General features: G+C 39.2%; 1 long non-coding RNA gene across 1 annotated transcript; it reads left to right on the top strand.

Annotated features, from left to right (window-relative positions):
* Positions 1–327: 327 nt before the first annotated feature.
* Positions 328–9890, top strand: LOC123348768. Its single transcript, XR_006573255.1, has 3 exons — positions 328–477; positions 6195–6324; positions 9730–9890. It is a non-coding gene; the product is annotated as an uncharacterized LOC123348768 (long non-coding RNA).
* Positions 9891–10109: the final 219 nt, after the last annotated feature.

A 10109-nucleotide genomic window follows, 5' to 3' on the forward strand; every position in this document is an offset into this window, starting at 1 on the left:
GCAGTATGGTATATTGTTGGAGCACATTCAGCTTGGGCAGGGTGATGGACTATGATTTAATATGTCTTCTCCGTCTCTGTCTCCTCCAGTTTTATGAGCGTGTGCAGCCTTGGAGAACTTATTAACTCAGAAACTATGAGGATACCTCACCCATCCTCTGGTATTTCAATCTATCTAACTAATGAAACGTGTACAAGGTTGGAAGAAACTCTTCAAAACATTGCCCAAGATATAACAGTGAAAGCACTTGCTTGTTTGAAAGGTTTGCGGAAGGATCAATCTGTACAAAATTGTGAGCAGCAATGTCCCTCTTTCACTCAGATTTTTCATGCAAGCCAATGAGAGAAGAGCCAATGAGACAGGCAACCTGGAAAAGGGGAGGAGCTGCTCCAGGAGCTTCCATGTGGTCTTTGTTGCTATAGAAACCATTTCTTTTGTCTGCATGTGAAGCTGCTTTATTTATAATCCGGCTCTCAGGTAAGGCAACTTGTGTCGTGACATGTGGAAAATAAGAAAGGAGGATGGGGGTGCAAAAATGATTAAAAGAGGCAAAAAAACCCACCACAACTAGATACGTACACAGATAAAATCCAAGCATGTAGAGTTACAAGTCTTTTCCCCTTTTCAAGAATGCAGTAATGCACTCAGCCTGCTGCATACAATGTATCTGTATATATACAAATATCCTTGTCCTATAAGTATGTATATTATCTTTGACTTCCAACTGAGAATCTACAACCCAGTCGCATTTGAATGATGCAATCTCCCTATAAGTGTCTGAACAAAAGAAAAAGATATTTGTTTTATTTGAACAATTGATTTTTCCTGGCTGCATCATGCTAGGGGAGAGCTTTATAGTTACTCTCTTATTTTTCTTCAGTAGCAACACACACATAAAATATGAATTAGAGCTCTCATGTGCCCACTTTGAGGTACTATCCTTCTCTTTCTGTTTGTCTGAGAAAAACCTCAGTGATTGCCGTAAAGTAACTTCCAATTGCCATCTTGTGAAGTGCAAAATCCTTTTAGTTTTTACATTAAAGCAAAATCCCTTTAAGCTTTTAGTTGAAAAAGTGCTAAAGGAACCCAACCAGATAATTCAATGACTTGTAACTACTCTTAAAATAGAGGTGGATGGCACAGCTAGAACTCACCATCACATGTTGTTATTGAAACAAAATATTTAGTAAGTTTAAAAAAAAAAATTAGCCATTTATATGAATCTGCATTTCTAAACTGACACTAGCTAGGACAAAATGACAAAGATTGTCAGCCCAGATGCTTCAGCGCAGAAAATCACCAGCTGGTAGCAGAACCACATTTTTTCTCTGGTATACTTGTGTATTTACATGTGTTGTCCTCTTTCTTTGGAGCATCAGGTACTGCCAGTGTCAATAAAAGAGGTTTTTCATGATCCAGAGTGAGCCAGCTGAGCAGTATAATAAATACTTATAGCTTTTTTTAGGGAAAATAGATCAAAAAATAATTCAGCAGCATAATGTTACCTGTTTAAGGACAAGGAAAGAACTCAGGGACTTGGATATGGACACCCAAATGCCAAAGACAGGGGTAATATTTGCACTAAGTCAAAAAAATCACCTGGTGATTAAGGTCTTCTCTAACAACAAAATTATATTGCAAATTTCCTTGACTCCAAGCAGAATTCACTCTGCTGGCATTCTGAATAATGATAAGGGCCTGGTGATGCAATATATATTCCGGAACACTTTGTCCACATGTTATCGGAATGCCCACAATGAAAGAGTTATGGGAAATATATCATCATCCCTAAACTAGAGTTTATACAGAATATTACTCTGCCATGGGATCCCTTTATCTACATTCTAGATGGCCTGACAACGACTCCCCAAATGCTTGAAGCCAATTTAAAAAAGGATAGTAAGAGCGCTCTAATAGCCAAAGTTATTACCACTAAAGTGTAAATCAATGCAGTGTATATTCCAAGAAGGAAGTGTGGATCTGATTGAGCTTTGTCTTAATGGAAAGAGCGTTTTAGTTTAATTCTACATGCGTAAAGCCAGATTTTACATATATGGTGCCAGATTCTGCAGTCAGTTGTGCCTGTGAATCTCCTGTTGACTTCAGTGGAATATGCATACATTCATCTTTAGAACAGAAATTGACAAATGTTCTTCATTTTTTACCATATATGATTATATATAATCAGTTGCCTTCCTTCCTTATTAATCTAGCCCCATTAGTTTTGTAAACCCTATGTCAATGCCCAGCTTCAGCTGTGCTGTACCCAAGGCAAATGGATGAGAGACGTGGGGGTTAGAAGGGAGGAAGACTCTTCTATAGGTACTACCTCATTCATCCCTACCCCACCTCTGACCCCACTGTGTGTTGCTATTCAGGAACTCCACCACACGGGGTACACCAGCCCCTACGAAGGATCCAGTTCTGGATCTGACCCATAAACCTAATTATCCTGAGTTAATCCAGCAATGAAGAAAGTTGGAAATTGGTCTCTTTCTTATTAATAATGAAAAAAATGATGAAATTCTCTGAACCTGCCAATGTCACGAGCAATACCACTTTTCTCTAAGGTGACTGGCACTAGCTGTAGGCTCAGAAGTGCCAATTATAATTAAAATCATTATTTTCAAATACACGTTGGTTTATTCCTGGTGAAAAGTGAAGAGAATTTTAGAGTGACAGATCTCTGTAAAATATAAACTTAAAGAAAAAGGTTTTTTGAGGCTGCCTCTAACGATTCAGTTTCAGGTGTGAAACTGGCATTAGGTTGAAACATGTCTTCCTTAAAAAGCATCTTGACCAAGCTGGCATACTGCATTATATTAGTATAATTCAGATTCAGGCTGAGCCATGTAAAGAGAACAGATGGTTATTTAATGGCCTAAATTTTCAAAAGTCGCTAGTGATTTCTCAGTTCCTCCATGCTGAACTTTCAGACACCTTAAAAAGGCATGATTTTCAGAAAAGTGCTGAGTGCCCATCCTCTGAAAATCAGGTCCCTGTAAGAATTCTCAGATTGGGCACCTAAATTCACCAGCCACTTTTGAAAATTTTGGCCAAAGATGGTAATAAAATGTCAAGGAGCAGACCGAGCTCCAGAATTGTTTTTGGAGGGGATTTCAACCTGTTTAGAGATGGAGATTTGCCGGTGAGCTAAGGGCAACAAATTCTTTATGCGTCTGACTAGGTTTAACTATTTACCTATAACAATGTGCAAGTAACCATAGTATCTAAGGGTCATATCATTAACTAGGATATTCAGCATTGTCATGGCTGGAGAGAAGTCTCTGTTTCACCCTTGCTGGGTTTCTGTTCCATAATTTGAGCTTGATTCTCAGCTGTGGCTGCAGGAGGGTATAAATTGCATGCACGGGGTGGTGGTTTGTTCACTACTGGAGTAAAAACAACAAGGAGTCCAATGGCACCTTAAAGACTAACAGATTTATTTGGACATAAGCTTTCCTGGGTAAAAAAACCTCACTTCTTCAGATGTCACTACTGGAGTGGAGCTTTAAACTCGGGCCTGGACGTCACAGGAGCCCTAAAAGTAGAAATGGTGTCAGAGCATCTTCTGAGTGCTCTAGCCCTTCTAGCTTCTGCAACAGCCCCTGGCTGCAGGGAGAGAAGCAGGGTCTGTGAGCAGCTTGTGGTTGTATCTGCTCCAGGATGACTTTCTACCCCTGGGGACCTGGACCCCAAGTTTGGCTGGAAGGCAGTGAAACTCAGAAGCATCTGGTACAGACCGCCACCAGTAACTGGATACTGGACTAGATGGACCACTGTTCTGATCCTGAATGGCAACTCCTATGTTCCGATGGATTTGGTCAATTACCATTCTATTTAGATTCATTTGTACAAGGCGATCAAACAACCTCCTTTTCCCTGTGCATTTGTTCTGTGGTAACCCATTTGCTCAGATTGCATCTGCCACCATTTGTCAGCAGGAATTATCCCAAAGGGTACAAGGGTCTGGTTTGAAAGCTGGAAGCTAATGAGGGATCTAGATTTAATTCTAAAATGAAAAGGAGAAAGCTCACTGAAAGCTTGATTCCACTCACATTGCAAGTGACTAGATTACATGCCAGGGAAGATGCTATAGTTGAAGATTATTGCCAAGTGCTATTGAGGACGGCTAGCGAATACATTGCGCAGCTATTTTGCCATTGCTGTTAGTCTTAAAACCTTGGGTTTTTTCCTGCCCTGTAATCTTGTACTCATGTCCGTTACATTCCAAAAGTTTCTGTTTAAAAGCATTTCCGCTCAATATGATTAGCTGCTATTGGGAGGGTTCTGTATTAACGACTCAAAGCTTAACTTCAGATATTTTGAGGTGGTTTTAGTGGGCCTGGCTGAGATAAATGAAGTCTATTTTCCCCCTGATTGCCTTGTTGGATCTCTTTGTAACTTCCCCTTGTATTCCTTTCTGTTCAATACTTTTCAAAGTACTGAGAGTTTAAAGAGGTACAATAAATCCCAGATCAGTTTTTAATGACCATGGTAAGCCTGCTTGTAATATGTCAGTAAGCTGAGCCTAAAAGCCAATGGGGAATAAGCCATTTCTGCCTTAGTAATTGCCTCCACAGAAAGATTTATAATGTCATTATCTGAATCTACAAGAAATAACTCATAGAGCTGAAATACCCGAAAAATATTACAATTCTTTTAAAATCCAGTCATTCATAAATGCTAAATCCTAAAAGATTTTTCAAGATGTTTTATGTTAAAAAATAAAACCTAGTGAAAATATAAATGTACTTTTCTGAATCAGATTCTTCATGTATCTGTTTGCAGCCCTGTAGTTTGTTGGGCAGGAGAATGGTGCAGTGCATTGCTCAGACGTAGCACTGTGCTGTTGATAGCACAAATGAGTTCTGAAAAACCACAGAGAAAGAACATTCCTAGTCATTTTTCTTTATCTAAGTATGATTCCAGGGGGGAAGCGGGTTAGTTAGTACTGCAATAAAATTAATTTTAGCAATAAAAATCACTTTCCCCCTATTTTCCCATGAAAAACCGCACGAAATGTCCTGATAAATGTACTGCAGCACTGTTTAAACCATTTCAGCCAGCTTCCTTTGCCCTTAGCATTCCCCAATCAGAAGATATCATTCATTTCTTTCAAAATGCAGGAAATGCACTCTTCAATTTGTCTGGTGTTTAATAAAGTGCTTGAATTGCCATAGCTACCCTCATCTTCTGATGCTTTAATATAGTGCAAGATTTATACTAATTTCAGCTAGACTATATTCTTCAGAGTAGAAAACTATTACACTTTAAAAGATACTGTCAGGGTATTTTTCATATTTTTTTTAAACAGTAACCTCTTGGAAACTTGAACTTAAAATTTCTTCCCTGCTGATTTATTTTATTTTTATTTTTTTGTCTCTGTCTTGCATGCATGCATGCTGGTTTGTTGTTGCAGAGTTGCTCATGAGTGCTGGGCTTCTGGCATAATTTTATTTAATCTCTCTTCATAGAAATCTGCCTCCTAGTGAAGTGTATTTAAATAGTGATAAAACTCTAGCACTGGTTTTTAATGAACCAGTCCTCTGCCCACTGGGGTTTGATCCACTCCACTAGAGTCAAGGAGCTTTGGAGCATGCCCCCTGTCATGCTTTATGCATCGTAACGATCATCTACTGTGTTTGTTTCTTAGAGCTTATCTACATTACCCACTGGATCGACGGGCAGCGATGGATCCAGCGATCGATCCTTGTGTGTCTTGATCCACCTCCCCGAGACGCATAAGGGAAGTCAACAGGACACGGTTTCCTGTTGACACAGTGCAGTGTAGCCACCGCTGTAAGTGGATCTAACTACGTCGACTTCAGTTACATTATTCACATAACTGAAGTTGCGTAAGTTAGATCGATTTACCGCAGTAATGTAGACCAGCCGTGGGGTCCAATCTTGCTGTCTATGAAGTCCATGTTAAAACTAATGTTGATTTCAGGGGCAAGATTGTGCCCTAAAACTGCAAGCTTATTGAGGCAATAACCTTGATTGAAATCCTGGCCTCACACAAGTCAATGGGAATTTTGCCATTATCTGGAATGGAACCCAGATTTTACCCCATTTCCTGTACTGTCCTGCTCAGAATACAGAAATCACTCAGTATATAGTAATTATTTATTCATCATTATTGAGTATTATAAACTTAGAAGTGTTTTTTTTACTTTGGAAAAAAAAATCAGCTCCAGGAAATAGATGTTCGCTCCCATTCTGGGCACTCAGACGTTGGCAAGGTCTCCTGAATCTACTATGTCTGAAAAGAATATTGAAAGGTTTATATCTTGAATTTCACAGTGATCTACAAACAGAAGGGTGAGTATCTGCCTCTGGATGTGCATGCATTTCCCGTTAGCATTAGTGACATTCATGTATGTGAATAAGAAAGGAAAATACCCTTTAATATGCTCTTCATTTATTTACCTCAATTACAAGTTCTGTAGCTAGACTGTTAAGCTTTTGGAGGATTTTATCTTCTTTCTGAGACGTCTTCTATACTGAAACATAGCAAGATAGCTGAAGATTTTAGGAAACTAATGGACTTGGAATTTCTGAACCAACTGTCTTGAAATGATGTTAAAAAAAACCAAAAAACACACATGCACGCACAAAAAAAACCCTCCAGCCTCTTTTATGAAAGCTTATTTCCCTTAAAAGCAGCTGCATACTGAGTTGACTCAGATTTAGAAATTGAAGTAAGCTTGATGCATTGTTTATCATTAGCTTTTAAAGCCTAATCATGATTGAGATCAGAACGTAGCAACTAAAATAAAATAAAACCCAGCAAACTAAAACTCTGTGAAGGAATTGCAGAAGATGCAAGGTGACAGCCTGGAGTGAGCCATCTTGGGCCACATCCTTAAACAGGAGGAATATAAATTTGCTTTCAGCTGGATTGTCGATAATAGGATTGATGGCAGAGAGATCTTAAAACCACAATGAAGGATGAAAGAATATAAAAATATCCTATTGCTTCTTCTGTTGGAGACCCATCCTGTAAGAATCAGGGCTAAGTAAGGAATTGAGGTTGGCCAGGATTAGCCTCTGGTTACTCATTTTGTGCCACGCTTTTTCACTATTGTATGTAGCAAATGTTTGCTGACAAGCTAACCAGGAATAATAGAAGGATAAAGGGCTAGAGTGACATACTGAATGTTACAATTGTTATTCCTGTCTTCTAAATGTGGTTTACCTTTGACTGTGTCAAAGGTGACTAGTCTAGGACTCCAGGCAACTAGGCAGATGAACAGTTCAGGATATGTGTGTTACTCATACCTAAAAACCAAGGCCACCGTCCTGCAAAATATCTGCCTATGTGAAGTCCACTAAAGTCATTGAGGCTCTACAAACATGTAAGGGCCCATGCGGGTGTTTCCCTTTGCAGGATTGGAGCCTGAGTTATGAATACCAGCACAATCCCTATTCTTGTTCTCATGAAAATGCCCATCAGTTGGTTGGTTCACTTGTATCTTACATAATATACATAACATCTTTCAGAGGTTATTCTCCACCACCAAAAAATAATGGTGTTAATAACGGTAATATACATAACATATATGTGCTATCTTGGGCTCAGACTGTCACCTGGGAATATGGACCTTGTGCTTGGGATGCCCCATCAGTGCAAAGTGGTCCTACAGTGGCCATACAAGCTTTTTTACTGCCCCATCTCACTGCAACCCAGTGTAGGCATGTGGAGAGATGGAGAGGAGGAATGTGCCTCAGATCTCTTGACTAAAGCCACTTTTGCACTCTTCTCCTACCCTGAGTTGCACTGTGCACTCCATGGCAACAGCCAATGGTCAGAGCCCTTGTATCTGAACTGTATTTTCAGATTTAAGCCATGATCCTGCAACTGACTCCACATAGATAGACTCTTGTGCCCCTATGAAGTTAGTTGCAAGACTGGGGACATAGACTATAAAATTCTTAGGGTAAATATTTATAGGTACGGTGCTCAACAAATGAAAAACATAATAGCTGTCAAATACCATCAATTGTCCCATTGGCATCTCAAAATATCTCCCAAAGAGAACAGCAAATTCTCAAGGCCTCAGCATTCATGCAGCATGAATGAGAAGACAATACACATTTTGATAGAGTGATTATGAAGCAAGCATTTTAAGTAAAGGCAAATTCAATTTTTTCCCCCAAAAAACAAAGAGGAGTTGAATTAGGAAACTGCATCACTCAGTGCTGTGAGAAAGTGCTTAAGGGCTGGTCTACACTGGGGGGGTAGGGGGGAGAATCGATCTAAGATACACAACTTCAGCTACACTCTTTGCGTAGCTGAAGTCGAAGTATCTTAGTTCGACTTACCTGGTCGTCCTCACGGCAGCAAGTTGACTGCCATGGCTCCCCTGTCGACTCTGCTTACTCCTCCTGCCAAGGTGGAGTACGGGCATCGATTCGGGGATTGATTTATTGTGTCTAGATGAGATGCGATAAATCGATCCCCAATAGATCGATTACTACCCACCGATCCGGCGGGTAGTGTAGACGTGGCCTTAGTCTGTATAGTTGTGGTAATTACTGTCAAGAATCTCCTGTTGAGGGATCCTTGAGAAGAGGAAAATGGACACAAAGAACTAGTAAAAACACAGTCAATTGATTTTGGATTTATCTGCAGAGGATGGTTTCAGGAGGGAGGCAACTGTGGAAAATTTTTGTGTTGCTTGTAGCATAGATTCAAGCTTAGAAAAAAAACTAGAGCTACAGACTTTAGGACGACGATGCTGGGTGTACTGGGTGCAGAGGACTACATTCAGATTACTTCTGCATTATGTTTCTTAGTTTAGAATTTAAGGTTAAGTAACTTTTTTAATTTTAATTTTCAAAACAAAAATTTTAATTTTAATTTTCACTATTTTCATCCAATCTCCAAATATTACACATCTCTATTTGCATTCACAATTGACCCACAAAACTGGGTTTGGATAAATGGTTCTGGGTTTAGCCTATGTGTAATACATGAAAATGACATAGGTCAAGAGAAGAATATTTAATGTCCTTAGACAAGAGCTAACTGATCCATTATGTTCCTGTGAATCAAAATATGGGGGAAAGATCCAATCACATTTCCATTTGTCTACTTGAAACCTTAAGCTTGGGATATGAAAGATCATTTGATAGCACAGGGAGTATCTGCCAGTGGAGATGGGACTAGGGAGCGCAGAATATACCAGGACAACACAGTGAGTGAGTCTGTCATACACATAAATCAGCCACACTCCCTCTGAATTTCTAATTGTTTCCCTAAAAAGGTTTTAGTCAGCCCCTTAAAATGATGATCATACAAATGCATTTTTATGGTGTCTGTTTGCTTTTAGTTATGCAAATTTGTTCAAGAGAAACGATGCACTCAAAATGCTCTAAAATTTTTCAAAACTTACTGATGTCTATAGTGTGACAGAATGTACAGTTAATGCACACCAACGGGGTCTGGGATTGTAATGATTTGGCGGGGGGGGCATTCTTTAAATAAAGAGATCTCTCCCTTAAAAAGGAGAACAAGACAGAATCTTTTCTTAAGAGAAGTCTGTAAATATTGGTTTATAATCTTTGCTAATGCATTTTCTGTTCAGTTGCTTGCTGGGTCTATAGTGGGAAATTGGAAATGCAACTGCAAAGGCATAGATTAATCTTTTCACTGTAGTGAATATATTTAAACTTCCTTTTCTAGTATTAGAATTCCATTCATTTTTATAATCCTCTTCATAGGTGGGTTAGTGCTGAAGATCAGAGGAGCCAAGGAGACAAAGGGCCAGGACCATCAACATCCAGCACATTCGAATGCTACTTTTAATGCTTAATTTAGAAAGTGACATAAGAGTCAGCAGTTCCAGTCCAGCCCAAGTCAGCAAGGCAGGAAATTGTTACCAATGTGATGGGCTGCTTACTAGCTTTCTACAGCTGGATGAAAATTGCCATTTATTTTTCAGCTTTTCAATAAAAAAATTATCCCTGAAAAAGTTTGGGTTTTGAAAACCATTTTTGGTAAAAAAAAAAATTCCGTGTTTGACCCAGCTCCATAAACCTTTACCAAATACTGAACATTTTTGCCAAACACTTTTTGGTTTCTGTCTGTGGATGTGTTTTGT

The sequence above is a fragment of the Mauremys mutica genome, chromosome 13 (genome assembly GCF_020497125.1).
Source record: "Mauremys mutica isolate MM-2020 ecotype Southern chromosome 13, ASM2049712v1, whole genome shotgun sequence".
NCBI lineage: Eukaryota > Metazoa > Chordata > Testudines > Geoemydidae > Mauremys > Mauremys mutica.